We start from the raw sequence: 21,914 nt of genomic DNA, 5'->3' as shown, positions 1-21,914 counted from the left end.
CCTGCCTTGGCCTCCCAAAGTGCTGAGATTGTAGGTGTGAGCCACCATGCCCAGCCACAGAGCTTTTTTTTAAATTTTTTTAAGACAGAGTCTTGCTCTGTCGCCAGGCACCAGGCTGGAATGCAGTGGCATAATCTCAGCTCACTACGGTCTCCACCTCTTGGGTTCAAGCAATTCTCCTGTCTCAGCCTCCCAAGTAGCTGAGACTACAGGCACATGCCATCACGCCCAGCTAATTTTTGTATTTTTTAGTAGAGAGGGGGTTTCACCATGTTGCCCAGGATGGTCTCAATCTCTTGACCTTGTGATCCACCTGCCTTGGCCCCCCAAAATGCTGTGATTACAGGTGTGAGCCACCACGCCTGGCCTGTTTTTTTTTTAAATAAATATTCAAAACATTTTAAAAGTTAATAGAGATACCTCTAATCAGTTCCTAGAGAGCTTGTAAATTGTCAGACCTGGTCATCTCCTATCTTCCCTTGGGTGCTGTCTCTGTGCTCAGGCACTTTCCTGTTTAATATACTACCTGCCAATAACTAGCTAAAAGATGCCGGGCGTGTGTGTGTGTGTGTGTGTGTGTGTGTGTGTGACGGAGTCTCACTCTGTCGCCAGGCTGTAGTGCAGTGGCATTATTTCAGCTCCCTATAACCTCCACCTCATGGGCTCAAGCCATTCTCCTGCCTCAGCCTCCCGAGTAGCTGAGACTACAGGTGTGCACCACCACACCCAGCTAGTTTTTTTTTTTTTTTTTATTTTTAGTAGAGACGAGGTTTCACCATGTTGGCCAGGATGGTCTCGATCTCTTGACCTTATGATCCACCCACCTTGGCCTCCCAAAGTGCTGGGATTACAGGCGTGAGCCACTGCACCCAGCCACCAAAAGATGTCTTTAACCCTGAATCATTAGAAAGATTGCAAAGTATCTTTTCATGATGTATGGTTTTTAAAAATTTAAACCTAGCAATTAGGATACATTTGATACATAGCAATTATGAAATCTAGCAGTTAGGAGACTGTATAGAAAAACTTACATTTGCATCTCTGAGGGGCTTTGATGAGGTGGCCATTTAATGAAAGACTCAGCTCAAGTATTTTCAAAACAGCTGGTTTACTACACCTGGATTCCTTGTGGTGTGTAGAGTTGTCAACCTGAAGATGTCAACCTACCCTGAAGATGTCAACCAGGCAGTAGAGCTAGAACCAGGTTGCAGTGATCATGTCTGAAGGACGTCTGCTAAATATCATGTACTTGCATTTGAATAGAAGGAGGTGGGTTAGAGTGAAGTTATTATTCTACCATTTTTTTCAACCATCTGTAATTGAGAGTAGAAAAGCAGTTGCTTTATATCAGTTTGATAGTCCATCTTTTCTCCTGTATTTGATTATATAAAGCAGTTTTTATTTTGATCCTGTATCTTTATTATTTTCTCATTGATTTACAAGAGGAATCTTAGAGCATCTATTATGTGCGTGGATGATGGGAAGATATACAAAGTAAAGTTCTCCTTAGCAGGAAGATGGACTAAGTATATATGTATGACTATAAAGTGATCTCAAAAGTACAGGTGAAGGTGTGGCAACATTCAAAGGAAAGGAAAATCAGTTTCCTCTTGAAGCTCAGGAGAGATTTTGTGGAAGAGGTATCATTTGAGCTGAGTTTTGTTATATGGAAATAAGAAAGGAAAGTCATCCCAGACAGAGAGAGCAATGCTCAGAAAACAGGGTGTACATATGGGAACGAGCAGGTGGTTTGGTTTGCCTATCAGACAGTATGACAAGGACAGCAAAAGGAGATAAAATCTGTGAAATAAGTTAGACTATAGAGTGTAGGCCTTTGAAATCTTTGCAGTGTTTGATATACATCTGGGGTCAGCTGGTCCATTGGGATTTGAATCTTACCTCACCACTTCTTACCTCTGTGACCGTGGATATATTCCTAATCACCTCTGTACTTCAGTTTCTTGGTTTGTGAAAACAGGTGAAATGAATTCTATGAATATGTTTCATTTAATTCAGTAAATCTAAAATATCATTATTTCAAGATTTAGTCATATAAAAATTGACGTACTTTCAGCACATGTATTTCAGCCTGGTCATATTTCAAGCGGTCAGTTGCCACATGTTGCTAGTGGCTACCATATTGAACAGCACAGATCTAGAACATTTGGAACCCATTCTTCTGTTCTCCTGTCTTTGGTTTTATGAATACGAAGGAGAAACATTAGGATTGAACACATGTCATTCCATGCTGATATCCATAGCTACCACTTACAGGTGTTGTTGAGATTCCAGAAGTTAATCCAAATAAATTTTGGTCTCAGTTGGCCACAGGAGACTTGTCAGCAATTACATAGAATGAAAGCAATCACTGCTAGCAAGTCCATCCTTTTGGACTTACAAGTATTGCTCTGGCTTTTTCTTTTTTTAAAAGAGAAATAAGACTCATCTCTCCTTTATTCTCTCCTGACCATGCCTGCCTTTGTATTCCTGACAGCCTTGGAAGAACACAGATTATGTGGTAAATATAATAAATACCCCTTTTCACATTAGATGTGGTCCTTTGAATTCCCAGCACTGATCTAATTCCAATTGCTTCTAAAGTTTACCTTTTACACTTGTGTTGGTTTTAGCCGGTGGATACTATGTCAAAGGTCATGAACTTGTACACTTCCTCTCCAAAGATTCACAGTGTCAGTGCCCAGTTTGTCAAGATCTCTCTAGTTTTTTAAATTTTGCTGCAGTTGGTTGATTCACAAAATCATAAGACCTTTTTCTTCGTTCAAATGCATAGCCAATGAGAGAGAAAGAAGAAGGAAAGGAAAAGAACTCAGTTTCCTCAACATCTTAACTATCTGTTTTAAGTTCTTCTATAAGTGTGTCTCTATGGATGTAGCTTTACTGCTTAAAGCATCTAATTGAAATCAGATACTTAAATCTCTTTGGGTCAAGAAGCAGTAGTAAGCCCAGGGCATATTATCCCTACAATCCAGAAACACTTAGGTGTCTTGCATTTGATGCATATGTAATCAGTTTACTCTCCCAGCTTCTTTTTCTACCTAAAATCTTAGTGATGTAATCCAGTGATGAAGGAGATATTTATTCCTGTTTTAAAAGGATATAACCAAGGTAGGGAAGGCTTATTCATTATTGGTGATTATTCAGAAAACCTATTTTCTTTACATATGCTATGGAAACAATGAATATTGTTTTCAGCTATAGAATACAGTATATGATTATACTTTTGTAAATTGCCCACTTTTCCCCTATCATATGTTAATTCCAATTGGAAAATGTTCTGTGTCCAAAAATACAGCATGAGCAAGGTGCTAGAGTCCCTGCTTGGGGAGCTAAGGTGGGAGGATCGTTTGTGCCCAGGAGTTTGAGTTCAGCCTGGGCAATATAGCAAGACCCTAGCTCTAAAGTTTTTTTTTTAGAATCCTAAAATATCTACTGACCATAATAGTATCTATCATATACATAGTCACATTCTTGTTCTGTCCAAATTTCTCTCTAAAGGATTCAGGAAATAATTGTTTTGTGATATCTACTTTTCAGATAAGTCCAGCTGGTCTAAAAAGAGTGGCAATATTTGAAACATTTAAATTATATTAAGATTCCTTATATTTTGTATAGTTGAAGAAAGAATTCAGACATTTCAAACTTTTGTATGGAGATCTTTGTTAAGTGGATTTTATGTTTGCTTCTTAAAACAAAATATATTGAATATACTTTGCTGTAGGACAGGGCCTAGCCCATAATAGGCATGCAGCTCTTATTTGCTGAATTGTGTTGAATGACTTACTGTTATGAATATCCAGTATTTATGAGGTCTTAAATTCTAAGGGTTAAATTTTTTTAAATGTGATCTTTTTTGCTCAGATGCAACATAGCTCCAGTACTCCCATGTATTTTCTGTATTTTTTCCTTTTTTACCATCAAAGCTGACAACCCTATCTCTTAGAGACAAACCTTTAATTGACTGCCTAATATGTGCCAGATACCCATAGCTTTACATGGGATATCTCATTTAATCCTCATAGCAGCCATATGAGATAGTTGTTACTGTATCACATTTACATATTAGGGAACTGAGGTTCAGAGAGATCACATTTGTTCTTACTGCTATCATTTGCCTGTCTAAATCCTGTAATATCCTTTTCTTTTATAATTTATTGCTTCTAGTCCTGAGGACCAGAGATCCAGGTAAATAAAATATGCTCTGGTGGGCCTTCCTGATGGGACCCTCAGGGGAAGAGACGATTAAGACTGGGAGAGGAGTTCCAGGTTGGGGTGTGTGTGGTGGTTAACTGGGTGCTCATGCCCCTTTCCCATAGGTTATGGTTACTCCATAGTTAAGCTAATGTTACCCGGTTAGCCAGAATGAACTGATTTTGGCTAGACCCTTTTCTTGTCTAGGAATGGAGGAATTACCAAATGAGTTCCCACAGACTGTCCTAGAGGGGCCACGGACTGTTCTGAGAAGCTAGTGAAATTTTTGAGTCCTCTTCTGATAAAATATACATGCATACACAATGTTACATGTGCTTTCAGGGGTTTCAGGACCCCTCTGAAATCCATCCCTGGATCCCAGATTAAGGTAATTCATTTGGCCTCTGTGGGTGGATGTTAATCACCAATGCTGTTACCACCTAAACATGTCCCTAAGACCAGAAATTACAATTAAGAACAGAGGAACTCTAGGGACTGTAGGAAGTTTGAAACAGGAAAGGGCTTTCTTTGGCTTTTGGAAGGAATTTGTGTTTGCCCATGAATAAAGTGCGATGACCAGGTAGACAGTAGAAGCAGGCCTGTGTGCTGGGGAGACCTTCTGTGCCCTAAGGCCACGTGGCTGAGAGACAGGTGGGGAACCAAGGAAGAAGAAATTGGGCATAGGTCCTGTTAATTTACACTAGCCAGCCATCAGGTTAGAGCACACTTGGGAAAGTTCTGGCTACTCCGAAGGCGATTTTTAGAATCAGAAACCTGTACTTGAGAAATACCACTTTTTGTGTTATTTATGTTTTCTATAATGATCTTCCTTTTGCCCTCTGCTCGATTTTATGTAAAATTTGTACTAAGGTCAAACATTGAAAGGGAATTTTGCAACTCTCTGAGCCTCTCTAAAGGGAAGAATAGTTGATGCAGTAGGGGTTAGCAGCACTTTTCCTATTACTTGGGAGTGAACCCTCAGGGAAATAAAGTGCAAAGGCTTAGCCTCAAGTGTAGCCATAGAATCCCTTTCCACCTGGAGACTGTCCTTTCAGATTTCCAGCGCAGAAGGGTTTTGCATCTTGTTTTACTAAGAAGGCCACTTCCTGTACACACATGCCTGCATACTCCTGCTTCACCCTCAAGGCCCAGTAGAAACCAGCAGTAGGACCTTACTTTTCAGCAAGTAGGACTCCTTATGTGAAGAACAAGTACATGGCCCTTAAGCGAAGTCTTGAACAGTTTCAGAGATGGGAAAATTCTTTATTATTTTGTTTTGAGAGTCTTCTAATCTCCAGTTGAGAAATTATGAAGGAGACTATAGACACATTAGAATCTATTACCAGAAAAATTGCCTTAACAGGAAACCGTAATTTATAGTGTAGGTTTTTTTTTTTAAAGGTGGGAAGGACACATGGGTATAGTGTATTTTAAAAAGATTTAAAAGCTCTAAAATACAGGCACACGTCATTTTATTGCACTTTCCTTTATTGTGCTTTGCAAATACTGCATTTTTTACAAATTGAAGATTTGTGGCAACTGTGTTAAATCTGTAGACACCATTTTTCTAACAGCATGTGCTTATTTTGTGTCTCTGTGTCACACTATGGCAATTGTCGCCAGATTCCAAACTTTTGCATTATTATTGTATCTATGATTGGTGATCTTTGACATTACTGTTGTAATTGTTTGGGGGTACCCCCAAACCATGCCCATGTAAAACATCAAACTTAATACATGTTGTGTGTTCTGACTGCTCCACTGACCAGTTGTTGACCAGTTGTTCCTCCATCTCTCTGCCTTTTCTCAGCCCTCCGATTCCATGAGCCACAACAATATTGAAATTAGGCCAATTAATACCACTACAATGGCCTCTAAGTGTTCAAGTGTAAGAAAGAGGTTCACCACTCACTTTAAATCAAAAGCTAGAAATGATTAAGCTTAGTGAGAAATGCATGTCAGAAGCCATGACAGGCTGAAAGCTAGTCCTCTTGCGCCAGTTAGCCGAGTTGTTAATGTAAAGGAAAAGTTCTTGAAGGGAATTAAAAGTGCCACTCCAGTGAGCACAGAAATGATAAGAAAGTAAACCAGCCATGCTGCTGAGATGGAGGAAGTTTTAGTTGTTTGGATAGAATATAAAACCAACCATAACATTTCTCAAACTGTTGGCCTCAAGCAACCATCCTGCTTCGGCCTCCCAAAGAGCTGGGATTACTGATTTGAGCCACCCTACCTGGCCACCACCACATTCCTTTAAGCCAAAGCCCTAATCCAGAACAAGGCCCTGTCTCTATTCAATTCTATAAAGCCTGAGAGAGGTGAGGGAGCTGCAGAAGAGAAGTTTGAAGCTAGCAAAGGTTGATCCATGAGGTTTAAGGAAAGAAGCTATTTGCATAACATAAAAGTACAAGATGAAGCAGCAAGTGCTGATGGAGAAGCATCTGCAAGTTATCTAGAAGATCTAGCTAAGATCATTGATGAAGGTGGCTGTGCTAAACAACAGACATCTGATGTCGACGAAATAGCCTTGTATTGGAAGAAGGTGCCATTTAGGACTTTCATAGCTAGAAAGTTTCAGATATTTGCTCAGAGTCATACCATGAAGTACAAGCTAGAGAGGAGATGTCAGTGCCTGGCTTCAAAGCTTCAGTTGAAGGACAGGCTGATACACGATGGCAATTAAATCTCAACATTAGTCTTGAAGGGGATGCTCAAACTATAGCACAGACCAATCTTCTTTGTCTAAATACATAATTTTCCTTCCAGGCACCCTCAGTCCACGTTAATGAGCCACATTCTTGTTCTTCTCCATTTACGTAGCTCTAATAGTAGAGGAGAGATGCTTTATGCATCCTTCTTACCCAGGCTCTGGATATGGAGCCACAGCCTTGCCTGCTGCCAGCTGAAAATTCTCCTGAAGCTAGGCTTTTATCTTCAAACTGTAAAATAGTGTTGGGCCAGGCACAGTGGCTCACGCCTATTATCCCAGCACTTTGGGAAGCCGAGGTGGGTGGATCACCTGAGGTCAGGAGTTCAAGACCAGCCTGGCCAACACAGCAAAGCCCCATCTCTACTAAAAATACAAAAATTATCCAGATGTGATGATGTGTGTCTGTAGACCCAGGTATTCAGGAGGCTGAGCCAGGAGAATCGCTTGAACCGGGGAGGCAGAGATTGCAATGAGCTGAGATCATGCCATTGAACTCCAGCCTAGGTGACAGAGCAAGACTCTGTCTCAAAAAACAAAAAATATATATAACATACTTTTATTTACATAAATGTGTGTGTAGAAAGAGTTGATATTATGTGCATATATGTATACTTTGTTTTAATATGTAAGCTATTTGTCTGCCAAATTACTTTTTCATAAAATTTTAAGCAAAACAGATCTCCCTGGTCCACCATTACATACACCCCCAGAAATACTACAATAACATAAAAACATTGATAGTGGTTATATTTGTTTTTCTTTTTCTTTTTTTTTTTCTCAACTTTAAGATTACAGGGGGCACATGTGCAAGTTTATTACATGGGCATACTGCACTCAGGTAGGGAGCATAGCACCCGATAGGTACGCTTTCAGCCCATGCCCTGTCTCTCCCTCCCACTCTAGTTCACAATATCTATTGTTCCCATGTTTATGACCATGGGTGCTCAATGTTCACTCCCACTTAAAAGAACATGTGATACTTGGTTTTCTGTCCCTGCATTAATTTGCTTAGGATAATGGCCTCCAGCTCCATCCATGTTACTACAAAGGACATGACTTCGTTCTTTTTTATATTCCATGGTTTAGATGAACCACATTTGCTGTATCTAGTCTACTGTAAATGGGCAGCAAGGTTGATTCCCTGTGTTTGCTACTGTGAATAGTGTGGCAGTGAACATATAAGTGCAGGTGTCTTTTTGGTATAATGATCTGTTTTTCTTTGAATATATACCCAGGAATGGGATTGCTGGGTCAAATGGTTGCTCTGTTTTAAGTTCTTTGAGAGTTCTCCAAACTGCTTTTTACAATGGCTGAACTAGTTTATATTCCCACCAACGGTGTATAAGCATTCCCTTTTCTCTGCAGCCTCACCAACATCTGTTTTTTGCTCCCCCTCCCGCTTTTTTTTTTTTTTTTAATAGAAATGAGGTCTCACTATGTTGCCCAGGCTAGTCCCAAACTCCTGGGTTTAATCAGTCCTCCCACCTCGGCCTCCCAAAGTGCTGGGATTATAGGCATGAGCCACTGTGCCTGACCTGACTTTTTAATAATAGCCATTCTGACTGGTATGATATTATATCTGATTGTGGTTTTTGATTTGCATTTCTCTGATTATAGTGATGATGAGCATTTTTTCATGTGTTTGTTGGTTGCTTGTATGTCTTGTCTATTCATGCCCTTTGCCCATTTTTTAGTGTTTTTTTTTTTTCCTTTTTGCTTGTTAAGTTTCTGATTATAGGTTCTGGATGGTAGGTCTTTGTCATATGCATAGTTTGAGAATATTTTCTCTCATTCTTTAGGTTGCTTGTTTGCTTCTTGATAGTGTCTTTTTATTGCTTTACTTTATCTCCATTTTACAGATAAGAAACAGGTTTTATTAGTTTCAGATATTTGCTCAAAGTCATACCATGAAGTACAAAGCTGTTTTTAACCCATGCCTTTCTTAAGTTCCAAATCCATAATGCAGGAACTATGCTGGGGATTAAGGAATCCTACCTACAAAAGAAATAAGAAGGCTGGGGACAGTGGCTCATATCTGTAATTACAACTGTAAGCCCTTTAGGAGGCTGAGGTGGGAAGATCTCTTGAGCCCAGAGTTTGAGATCAGCCTGGGCAACGTAGCAAGACTCTGTCTCTACAAAATAACTTTAACATTATCCAGGTGTGGTGAAATGCACCTGTTGTCCCAGCTACTCAGGGGGCTGAGGTGGGAGGATTACTTGAGCCTGGGAGATCAAAGCTACAGTGAGCCATGATTGTACCACTGCACTCAAGCCTGGGAGAGACCATGTCTCAAAAAAGAAAAGAAAAAGAAATGAGAAGGAGAGTTTAAAGGCATTCCACAAAGTTAGTGGTTATATGCTAATTTATGTAGTGTGCTTTGTTTCCCAGATAGTTTGAAAGCAACTAATTCTGGATAGGCATGTGTGTTGTATGTAATGACAGGTACTGACTGTAATGTTTTATTTTGGCCAAAAAAGGTGGGAGATGGAGAGTAATTTTCCTCAAAATCATCATCTGGCAGGGTGGGAGGTTGTTTTTCTTTTGTATTACAGAGAAGCAGAGTCTTAGGTAGGAGTATTTGTTTTATTCATGGCAGTTTGACAGACTCTTGGACTATAACCTTTTTCATGGCCTATGTTCTAGTCCTGCCTTGAGGATCCTCTTTTGAGTAAAGAAAATCTTCAAAAACTCATCTCTGGGTTTCATCCTGAGGATCCAGGACCGGTATTCTCTTTCTTAAGAGGAAAAAGAATAATAATGGTGGAAAATTCTTTGCAAATCCTACTGTAGTCTTCATTGATCTCTTCTCATTGCTGGTCACTGGCCTCTTCAACCCTTCTGACTATGTGTGTTAGAAATAATTATTATATTCTTCTGATTGTGGTTTTGACAAAACAAAACAAAAAAAGAAATAATTATTATTATCAGTATTAAAATAACTATTTTCTTTGTCTATTTTAATTATTTTCTTTGTTAACTGTTTTTGTTTTTTTTTTTTTTAAGAGTTTCTTATCTATTTAGCAGGCCACTGCGGTTAGCCTTGAGCTCGTCTTGTAAGATGCAAAATTATGTTGCCTGAATCAGTTGGGAATTTCATGGAATTTGCTTCTATTTGACTATATTTCCAGATGGAACCATGTGCCAAAGTGTTTGTTTTGGGCCTCCGTGAAGTCATTCCTTTGCAGTGATCTGTAGTTAGACTGCTCTCTCTTGGGACAAACCTGTGTGACTAATTTGAGTAGGAGGGTGATAAACTTTGTCACCACTTAAAAAGGGGCTAAAAATACTTCTTTTTTTTTAACCCCCTCTCCATATTATCTAGCAACACTCTTTGAGGGATAATGAAAGGAGGTGATAAAGATTAGAGCTGATTGGGAAGGTTCTGAGTGCCCAAGTTTCATTTAGGAAGCTTCACACCTTTGAGCCCCAGGGAAGAGTTTGGACCGCAGGCTTTTATAGGTTTGTAGTAAAATCTGAGCTGCCCAGAACACTCTGTGGCTAATGGCTTTTGCAGAAGTGATTCTACAACTGAAGATTCTTCAACTAAGCTTATATTGGTTCATCATCCAAATCGAAACATGACTGTTAATTTGAGTTATTGTGCTAAATATCTCTAAGAAATGTTTCTTTTTAAGTTGCAGTCTTCTGATCAAAGCAGTAAATGAAGGGCTTCCCTAAAAGGTGCAGCCAGAAGACTTGAAGACTGGAGAGGGATTCTTGCCTTAACCCTGTCTGATTCACTGAGGGACCTTGGATAAGTCACAGTCTTCCTGTCTCATGTTTCCTTTACTTAAAAATGAAAGCATGGATAAGGCTAGCTCTTTGTCAAACCTCCCTGCTCAATTCATCTTCCTAATCGAAGAACTCTTTTTCTAATAAAATTTTATGCACAACCCCAATCTGTAAAACAGATACAAGAGGAGATGCTTTGGTTAATGAAGGGCGCAGGAAGAATCTCTCTCTGGCTTCAGTTCTGGCCCCTGAGGCACTGTCCTGTCTGGTTGAGCTTTCTTTAAGAGCTCTTCCAGCTGTGGCATTCCATTCATTATTCTAATTAATGTGAACTGAGTATTATTAATATCAGATTTGGGTTTTTTTTTCACTTAGTACCCACATCAGGGAGCAAAAAAAGTGGTCTTAAATTGCAGAACGATTTCAGCTAGTAGAGGGTGTCATTCATTGATATTAAAGACTAGTAGTGGTATAAACATAGCACTATTAGAAGTTATAGAAATTCACAATAAAACCCCCCTTCCTCTGTCCCAGAATGCATGGAGCAAGAATGTAGAATGGGGAAGTAACTGATAAAGCTGCAGCCATTAGAGCTCACTTTCTAAGCTTCCCACGGAACGCTAGGACACAATTCCCTCTTCCTCCTTCCTCTTCTTCCCCAAATCCCAGATTCCTGCACCGTTGCTGAGCAGGTTGGAATTTTGGCCAAGTGACTTTTCTTGATTACTCCTGTCCCTCGTTCTGACTGGAGCCAGGTCTGAAGTACTCTGATTTCCACCTGTCACCTCAGCCAAGACCTTGCAGATTCAATACTAAACTGCTGTGTAGAATTAAATTCTGAGCCTTCTAGGAAAAGTTTCAGAATGTGTTTCTTTGCTGTTGTTAATTGCAAAATCAACAGACCTCCCTCCCAGGGAGCAGAATTTCCTTCTCCTTTGGTGGGCTTCCCTCTGGCAATTCAGGGGCTACTAGAAGCAGATTAACACCTACAGTTCAGACTAGCTTAGAGCTCACTTCATTTCCCACTGCAAAGCTTTCACCAACTCGTGGACCTGTGGCTAGTCATTCCCACCTTTCTTGCGCCAGGCCCTTTCCCAGCCAGGAGTCTTTCCACTGACGGCTAGAACTGTACCCTCTGGCTCAGGCTTTCTCACAAAAAATAATCATAGTATACTACTTTGCATTTTCTCTCAACTTGGCTAAGTCCTAAGCACTTTATTTATTTATTTATCATATATTTTTTTGAGACCGAGTCTTGCTTTGTTGTCCAGGCAGGAGCGCAGCGCCACGATTTCGGCTCACTACAACTTCCACCTCCTGGGTTCAAGCAATTCTCCTGCGTTCAAGCAATTCTCCTGCCTCAGCCTCCCGAGTAGCTGGGACTATAGGTGCGTGCCACCACGCCTGGCTAATTTTTGTATTTTAGTAGAGATGGGGTTTCACCATGTTGGCCAGGCTGGTCTCAAACTCCTGACCTCAGATGATCCGCCCACGTCGGTCTTCTGAAGTGCTGGGATTACAGGTGTGAGCCACTACGCCTGGCTGTCCATGCCCAGCCTGTCCTAAGCACATTAAATTTGTCAGCTCATTTGGTCTCTTTGAAAAGAGTGGCCACTCGAAGGCTAAAGGAAGGGTTAGATGTGGTTTCCAGGATCCTTCTTAGCTAGTTATAGCCAAAGACCAAAGACTGGCAGACAGGCAGCCTGGGAAGATCTCAAATAAGTAACCTTCAATTAAAATGTACAGTTTTGAGAATTTGGATATTTGACAAATAAATGAGCCACTCAAGTTGCTTATGTATGAATGTGCTTGTTTAGCAGGTAGAGTTATTATTCTCTCATGTTAAAATTTATTAACAAGAGCTTAATTTCATTCCAAACAGATTGTGTCAAGGTGACTATGCAGTACAGAAATACAGTGAAATATGAGATTCTTGAGCCTTTAGTAAATGCTGAGCTGGAGACCCCAGTTAGTCCTACCTCTCTCTAAACAGCTCCAGCCATGAAGCTTTTGACCTTTTCACCTTTAAACTTTGTTTGAACTTGGAAAGAAGACTTTTGAATTGTTAAAAAAAAAAAAAAAATAGAAGAAGGAGAAAGACAAGGGAAAAAACGGTTAGGGAGGCTGCAAAAGAGATGTGGAGACTGGGGGAAAAGGACTGATTATATGTTAGCTTAACAGTAATACCAGGAAAATAATCCTCCTCTTGTCTAGGCATTTCTGCTACTGGGAGCCACAGGGTAATCAGCTCACATGACATACCCAGAGGCGAATGCTAGCCTGTGCTGTTTTTGAACATATTCAAACAAAGGCTGATTATCCAAACAAGAATTTGGACTATAGCAGTCGTACCAGTTAAATTATAGTTAATAAAACGTGGTGCCTTGTGAGCTTGGAATGTTACAATTGCAGCTGGATCTTCTGTCAGGCAGCCTTACTGCACAATAAAACCAGAGATTTTTATCTCCCCAGGACTCAGTTTAACTCCTTGGGTGCAAAGAGAAAAGTGCCAGCTATCATACCTCAAAATCCTGGAAACTTCTGTCCCCCTCCTGTCAGAGTGCATGAGGCAGTGGCATTTTTGTGGGATTCCGTAGGAAAGTGGGAGAACGAAGGCCAGTTGCTCCTTTTCTTAGATCTTATGTTGGAGATAATAATCTCCCTTTTTAAGCCTTTAATTTCTTTTCTTTCTTTTTTCTTTTTTTTTTTTGAGATGGAGTCTCACTCTGTTGCCCAGGCTGGACATGGACAGAGCCTATACGCGGCGGGATCTAGGCTCACTGCAACCCCCGCCTCCTGCGTTCAAGCTCTTCTCCTGCTTCAGCCTTCCAAGTAGCTGGAACTACAGACGCACACCACCACACCCAGCTAATTTTTGTAGTTTTAGTAGAGATGGGGTTTCATCTTGTTGGTCAGTTGACCTCAATCTCCTGACCTCATGATCCACCCGCCTTGGCCTCCCAAAGTGCTGGGATTGTAGGCGTGAGCCACCATGCCCAGCCTTTTTTTACTTTTTGAGATGAAGTCTCGCTCTGTCGCCAGGTTGGAGTGCAGTGGCACAATCTTGGCTCACTGCAACCTCCGCCTTCCAATTTTAAGCAATTCTCCTGCTTCAGCCTCCCAAGTAGCTGGGATTACAGGCACCGGCCACCACATCCGGCTAATTTTTTTGTTTGTTTTTGAGGCAGAGTTTCGCTCTTGTTGCCCAGGCTGGAGTGGAGTGGCACGATCTTGGCTCACTACAACCTCCGCCTTCCAGTTTCAAGCAATTCTCCTGCCTCAGCCTCCCAAGTAGCTGGGATCACAGGCACCTGCCACCACGCCTGGCTAATATTTGTATTTTTAGTAGAGACAGAGTTTCACCATCTCAGGCTGGTCTGCAACTCCTGATCTCGTGATCCACCAGCTTCAGCCTCCAAAAGTGCTGGGATTACAGGCGTGAGCCACCACACCCGGCCACAGGAGTATTTCTTCTTAACCAATTCCATCATAACGAGACAATCTGTTCTCAGAGCTCCTTCTGACAGTGATTTATTATGGTGGTACAGAGCTGGCTTTGGCGAGTCTTATGTCTTTATGGCCTTGCTTGTTCTGAGCGACACATTTGCTACCACTGTTATATGGCTCTCCACTTCCTGGTTTCCACGGGGTGTCTTCACCATATTCTTATCCTCTGCTGACCCTGCCACAGTCTTGTTTTCTTTCCTGTCCTCTTTGATATACTCTGTTATTGTAAGCCAGGCTTGTGGCTTCTGGGAGGGGTGATTGGCAGGGTCAGTCAGACATAAGCACTGAAACGTGTGTCCCAGAGGTGGAAGCCAGATTTCCTCTCAGGGCCCCGAGGCCAACCTCCTGTGATGGCTTCATGGCTAGAAATAGCAAAATCGAAATGGATATTGCAGATAGTCCAGACAAGCAAACACAAGTCCAAATGCTTGGGTACCTAATATTTTTTAATTTGTGTGTATTTTTAGCAATAGAAGTAATATAGCATATCTTTGAGCCAGTTTTTCCTAGGTGTTACAGATAGGTTGGCATTCACACTTCTTAGGGGATGATCAGATACTGATTCAGTGAGCTCATTTTTGAAATGCAAAAGCAAAAGTGAATAAAATAGCAGGTTATCGTAGTGTATGTAGATAGTAGGAGTTGATTGGTACCAACATCTTTATTTAGCTTGGGTTAGAACAGATTATCTGTGTATCAGATTTGAAGAGGAGATCTTAGTTTTTATAGCAGTATCATCAAAGACAGTTATATATCCAAGAGGAAAGCTGGAGTTTGAAATAATGACTAGCTCTACAGATTTTCAGCTTTTTTGTTTTGGGGTTTTGTTTTTGTTTTATATTCAAATTGCAGAGCTTCTAGCAGATAGTTTTGAAATCTTTGTGAATGCTTTCTATAACTTACGAAGCTTTTGGAAATTTGGTCTAGTGATGAGTAATTCTTTCTTTCTGATGTTAATCATTTTCATTTTATCAGTGGCTCCAAGATTAATATAAAAAGGGAACTTCATTTACTCTGAGTGATCATGTTTCAATGTGTTAATGTTTTAGGAGTAGCAGAGGATAACATGCAACTGTTAAGATCTAGATTATGCTAAAAGTATTAAAGTTGGCTTTCAGAGATTAGATTTTTCCTGCTTAACATTAAGAACTTAAAGATTTTAATCAAGATAATCTTAAAATGTCTTAAGGTGCAACTTATTCTGGAGGTGATACCAGTTGGAATAGTAAAGACCAAAGGAGAAATAGTGAGTTAATGTTTACTCTTTTATTACTATTTTAATCAAATGGCTTTACAACTTGACCTTTTAAATGTGAATATATTTTTTTAAAAGAACACTCAGGTATGTGAAGCTATAACTGTTGTGTTGAAAGTTCTCAGCCCTGAAAGTTTTGCACTTGAATGTTAAATGTGTTTGTGATAAAAATATTTTCATTGGGATTTTCTGTGTGGGTGTTTACATTCTCCTGGTGACAGGTATTTTGGTGAAGAGAAAAGCATCTCATAGACGTTTGGGCTCTGTAATCATGCCGCCTCAAGCAGCAGCAGCAGCAGCAGCAGGAGCAGGAGCTACCATTTTTTGAATGCCTGCTCTATGACAGGCACTCCTCTAGGCACTTTATATACATAATTTCGTCTACTTAACAACCATCCTGCTGGGTAGAATAGTTTTTTTATTTCACAGATTCAAAAACAGCCTAAGAGAAGATAAGTGGTAGGGACAGGCTTTGAACTCAGGTTTCTCTGATTCCAAAGCCGATATTCTTTTCACTACACCATGATAATAAAAAGGAACAAGTGGAGTGAAGCATGCTGGCTCATGCCCATAATCCCTGCACTTTGGGAGGCTAAGGCGGGTAGATCACTTGAGGCCAGGAGTTCGAGACCAGCCTGGCCAACATGGGGACAGCCCATCTCTCCTAAAAATACAAAAAAATTAGCTGGGCATGGTGGCGCACGCTTGTAATCCCAGCTACTCTGGAGGCTGAGGCAGGAGAATCACTTGAACCTGGGAGGCAGAATTTGCAGAGAGCCGAGATCATGCCACTGCACTCCAGTCTGGGTAACAGAGTGAGACTCCGACTCAAATAAATAAATAATAAAAAGGAATAAGTGTAGCTGCGACGTTTATTTGAGACTTATTAGCCTTAGCACACATACCCTAAAAATTTTAAAACAGATTTTTATCTTATTCACCAGAACAGATTCAGTTACCTATATCATTGAGCCCTATAACTGAAGGGTCCACTTCTTTTAATTTGATCTCGGATACGCAGAAGTATATCTTAACTAAAACTTTCTCCCCTAAAAGAAGCATTTTTAAAAGGTACCAAGGGCTGTTATTTTTTAAATGATTTGATGAAATCAAAGGCAGATAGTTTGGGCTTTTGATTAGATTTCAATATGCCACTCTTACTAGGGAGCTTTCTCTTGTTTGGGCATGGCGGGATTTTTGCCGTGAGAAACCTTCTGCTTCTGCCCCCTCAGTTCTCACTCCCCATCAATTACCCTTCAAAAGACTATGAATAGCAGTTACAATACAGTTAGGTGTTCTTTGGGGGACCCTCATATAGCGAGCACACTGAATCTGTGGGTTTAGTATTAGAGGCTTGACTATTTGAATGTGATTGCAAAAGTCAATGAGGACTCTGTTATGACCATGAATTTGTAGGTTGGTGTTTAGCTTAGCAAGTGGTGAAGCTAGTGAGTGAGCCTGTTTACCACCCAGTACTCACATCTCCCTTTGGCTCTGTTGTTTTCTGCCTGTTTTCATCCTGTGACTTAAACACACATACCTTAGCCAACTGTTTATGCTAATGATGAAAGAGAAGTCAAAGTAAATAAGCCAGATAATGGTTCGGAGATAAAACCAGTTTTAAAAATGTACTTACCTGTTTTTCTCTACTAACAGCATTTAACACATGGAATAAAATTTGGTTGAATAAATGTTTAATGTCTCTGAGAAATCTTTCATAATAGTATAAGATTCAGGTTTTTTTCTTGTTGTTTGTTTGATGTTTACTAAAGAGGAATCGTTTCTCAGTGTGAAGTATATCCAGGACCAGAAATGGCTGTTGTTATCCAAGGTAAAGAATCCAAACAACAGGAAGGCAGTATAAATATCAAAACCTGACCTAAAGGAGATCTTTAGATGTGTGCTGGTTAGCCCTTTGACAATCACAATACCTTAAAACACATAAGTATATTTATAGTGATGTTTGAGTAACTTGGAAGTCTGTTTTAGACAAAATGCATGTTTGGTTAATATTGCTAGGCGTAGGCTGTAGCCCCCCTCCCTTCATATGAGATGCTTTAGGCATGATGAAACCCACCTGTGGTGCCTACACCCCTCCTCCAATTAGAACGACATCGTCACTGAATGCAAATTTACAAAAAGCTATGGCAGAACCTCTAGTTAAAATCTTGTGAGATGCAAAGAACCTGAAATTTAAGAAGCTAAGGGAAAATATACATTCAGAGCCTGTCTCCTACCAGTCAGCCGTGTTTTTGCTTAGTTAATTTTATTCTTTTTCTGAACCAATGTTGAATTGAAGTAATAGTGATCACAACTTTTCACAGTTCTCCGAAGACTATTGCCTCTTCACTGCCTTCATGAATTAACTTCAATTTCTTTCAAACATAATTCTTTAAAAAAAAAACTTTATTGAGATATGATTGACATACAAAAAGCTATACACATTAAATATATACACTGCGATGAGTTTGGAGATATGTATATACTTGTCTATCACCTCCAAAACTTTCCTGCTGCCCTGGCAGGATTTTTTCTTGTTTAAAGCTGAGTAATATTCCATTGTGTCAGTATACTGTATTTTCTTTATCCATTCATTCATCAATGGACATTTAGGCTGCTTCCATATCTTGACTCTTATGAATAATGCTTCAGTGAACATTCCATTCAGAGAAGTGGAGATACCTCTTCAAGATCCAGATTTCAGTTCCTTTTGGGTATATACCCAGTAGTGGGATTGCTGGGTGATATGGTACTTTCATTTTTAATTTTTTGAGGAATATCGTAAGTGTGTTTCAAGAAAATATAAAGACAACATAAGAAGACTTAGAATTAAGTACAGTTTGATAGAATCTAGGGTAATCCTTTTATCCTGACCTTCAGGACTTTTATTCACTTACATTCCTTCATGTAGCACAGTTCCCTGCCAGAAACATCCATTACGGAGAAAGTGACGGCTTGAGACTTCAGGGAAAATAATAACTTCTAACTATTTTATGTAACTGAGGATGAGTGTTTTGGTACTTCCCTTAAGAGATGGGATCTTTCACGCCTGTAATCCAAGCACTTTGGAGGCCAAGGCGGGCGGATCACCTGAGGTCGGGAGTTCAAGACCAGCCTGACTAACATGGTGAAACCCTGTCTTTAAAAAAAAAAAAAAAAGAGATGGGATCTTGCTCTGTCAACGAGGCTGGAGTGCAGTGGTATGACCATAGGTCTCTGCAGCCTCAAACTCCTAGGCTTGAGTGATCCTCCCACCTAGGCCTCCCATGTAGCTGAGAATATTGGTGTGCACTACCACACCCTGCTAACTTTTTCAGTTTTTGTTTTTGTTTTTGTTTTTGCTAAGAGATAGTCTTGCTATGTTGCCCAAGCTGGTCTTGAACTCCTGGCCTCAAGTGATTCCCCCTGTCTCAGCCTCCCAAAGGGATGAGTTTTAACATGCTAATTGCTTTAAGTTTTAAAAGAACAAAAGCATTTTTAAACCTCTTTTTTTAAATTAATACATATTATATTAAAAAAAAAACAAAAAACAGAAGCAAAAAGAAAAATTAAAATCACTTACAATTTTCTTACCTAGAGTTAACAACTATTAACATTATGGTATTTATAAGATTCTTGTATCCATTTCTATACATACACACTATTTTCTGTAAAATGAAATCACACTGAGCTTATCTGTTATTAAGTGATGAGTCTTACCTGTCCCGTAATGAATGTGTTTTCCTTTGCTTTTTTACTTAACGCTATATTGTGAACATTATGAACAAAGTCACCGGATTTGGAAACCGAGTTACTAGAAGTCAACAAAAATACCTACTATAAAAGGAAAACAATAGGTAAAAGTCAGTATTATTTTAATTTAGTGTTAAAATTACCCAAATCTCACATACTTGATTCACTCTATATTTTTTAAAAATTGGATATGTAGAGAAGGAGCAATTTTTTAAAAGATTTAACTGCAATTGCATAATGTTTTGTGATTTCATTATTCATCTTTCTAAATGTGGTATAATAGACTATAATTTTAGTAAGTATATCAGTTCATTCTCACACTGCTCTAAGGACATACCCGAGACTGGGTAATTTATAAAGGAAAGAGGTTTAATTGACTCACTGTTCTGCATGGCTGGGATGCCTCAGGAAACTTAGAATCATGGCAGAAAGGAAGCAAACACGTCCTTCTTCACATGGTTGCAGGGAGAAGAATGAGTGCCCAGTGAAGGAGGGAAGCCCCTTGAAAAACCATCAGATCTCATGAGAACTAACTCACTATCACAAGAACAGGATGGGAGAAACTGCCCCCATGATTCAATTACCTGGTCCCTCCCAGGAAACATGGGAATTATGGTAATTATAATTCCAAGATGAGATTTGGGTGGGGACACAGCCAAACAATATCAGTATTTATTTATATTTATTTTTTAGAGACAGGGTCTTGCTATGTTGCCAAGGCTGGATTCAACTCCTGGGCTCAAGTGATCCTCCCACCTCAGCCCCCTGAGAAGCAGGTACTACAGGCATGTACTACCACACTCAGCTTAATTTTAGGAAGTATGTAAGCAAATGCTATTGATCTGTATAAAATTGTTTATTTTAAAAAGTGAAAAGTTGTTTCCAAACAATGTGTCAATTAGTTTTTCTCTTTGGTAGACAAATTTTATATGTACAAATCAAAGTTGTAGAAGTACCTTCTTGCCTAACATTCAAGTGGTTTCAGATGGTAAGCTTTCACATAACAAGGGGAGATATTGGGCTCTCAGAAAAAGCAGTTCCTAAGGAAACACCTGCATTTAGTGCTTCTTTTTCATGTTAATGAAGTTCTGTCTCATCGAAAGAAAAAATAAAAGATTATTGAGTAGAGGTACTTACAGCCTAGTGCAAAGTCAGGAAGGCTCTGGAGCTGATGGGCAGCTCTTTAGGGTCCAGGAGTCCATTCTTGGTGGACTCAGTGTGAAGCTAAAACTGGAAGGTCACCTCCTCTACCATGTAAAATAACCTGAAGCTGTGAGGGTTCAAGGGATCCACCCACGGTTCCACAGTGATTGTGAGGGCTGAGACTTTAGAATTCTGCCTTTCTAACACCCAGATTTTGCCTGCTTCACACACTGACAGGAATTATCTTCTGTCCTCGGGGAGTCTTATGGTTGATATGGTCAGGTACAGTGGCTCACGCTTGTAATCCCAGCACTTTGAGAGGCTGAGGCGGGCAGATATCTTGAGTCCAGGAGTTCAAGACCAGCCTGGGCAACATGACAAAACCCCACCTCTACAAAAAAATACAAAAATTAGCCAGGCATGGTGGTGTGTGCCTGTAATCCCAGCTGTTCGGGAGGCTGAAGTGGGAGGACCACAGAAGCAGAGGTTGCTGTGACTCGAGATGGCACCACTGCACTCCAGCCTGGGTAACAGAGCAAGACTCTATCTCAAAAAAAATAAATAAATAAAGATTTAGGTTGTTTCCCCCAGTCTCCCAGGTCTCTCCTTTTAATTCCAAAACTAACCAGAAGTTAATGTAGGAGCCTATACCTGTGTTCAGGTGTAGGCTAGGGGCGGCACCTGACGTGGCCTCATTGGAGCCTGTGTACTGGAATTAGACCAGTTGCTACAGGTTAGCTCTTGCATTAAAATGCAAGTCATGCTTTTGTTTTAATACAATATCAACCATTCAGCCTTGACATGATTTAAAATGAATGTGGCTAGTTTTACCTTTGTGAGAGAGAGAGAGAGAGAGAGAGAGAGAGAGAGAGAGAGAGAGTGTGTGTGTGTGTGTGTGTAATAACCTAATTGACACACAGTCATGACGTTTTCCTTCAGCCTGATGTTATCCCATCATTCGGAGACCCATTTTGTTTAATTTGTTTTTTCATATAGTTTCTGGTAGGAAAAATGCATTGCTTTAGCACTGAAATTAGCTTGATTGAAATGTCTTAGACTTTATCATTTTCCAGTGGCTCAAAAGGTTATTTCCCAAGTGTTTAATTTTTTAAGTACAGTATATATTAATTTCACTGCTGCTTTCTGACATTCATCATTCCATGAAAAATTATCACAAATGAATACATCAAACAGACTTTTATTTACACTCCAATTCCCATTCAATGTAAAGTTATTTAACTTTGAAGATAGCATGCAAATTTGATAAAGATGAGGTTTTTTTTAAAAACTGGACCATTTACTGATTTGCTAAATATAATTTTCACGTTTTCCTTATAGTGTTCTATAATACATCTTTCAGAAGGAAAAAACTTGAAAACTAATATAATCTTCAGGAACTGTTCAGTCAGAAATAATGAGTGGAGAGGTCACTTATCAAACATATATTGTTTAAAATACTTATGTTTAAGTATTTCTAGTCTTTGAGGTAAAAAGTTCTGCCATGAAAAATATGGATTCATTGGGCCTCTGAATTCTGTACAACATGTCACGATTTCTCCTCTGGAGCTAAAGATAGAAAGTAAAATAAAATGTTCTTTGTCCATTTAGTTATCCTTGACTCCA

The 21,914-nt window shown here is 39.8% G+C and overlaps 1 protein-coding gene and 1 long non-coding RNA gene across 8 annotated transcripts in view; both read left to right on the top strand.

Annotated features, from left to right (window-relative positions):
* The window catches only part of BCAS3 (BCAS3 microtubule associated cell migration factor), a 664,948-nt gene that overhangs the window by 500,732 nt on the left and 142,302 nt on the right, over nucleotides 1–21,914 (top strand). The gene's annotated exons all lie outside the window — the stretch shown is intronic.
* On the top strand, nucleotides 327–21,571 carry LOC116552573. Its single transcript, XR_004269450.1, has 2 exons — nucleotides 327–584; nucleotides 21,170–21,571. It is a non-coding gene; the product is annotated as an uncharacterized LOC116552573 (long non-coding RNA).

Source organism: Sapajus apella, unplaced genomic scaffold (genome assembly GCF_009761245.1).
Source record: "Sapajus apella isolate SASKATOON/1434 unplaced genomic scaffold, GSC_monkey_1.0 scaffold12, whole genome shotgun sequence".
NCBI classification, from domain to species: domain Eukaryota; kingdom Metazoa; phylum Chordata; class Mammalia; order Primates; family Cebidae; genus Sapajus; species Sapajus apella.
This window is presented reverse-complemented; position numbering and strand designations above follow the sequence as displayed.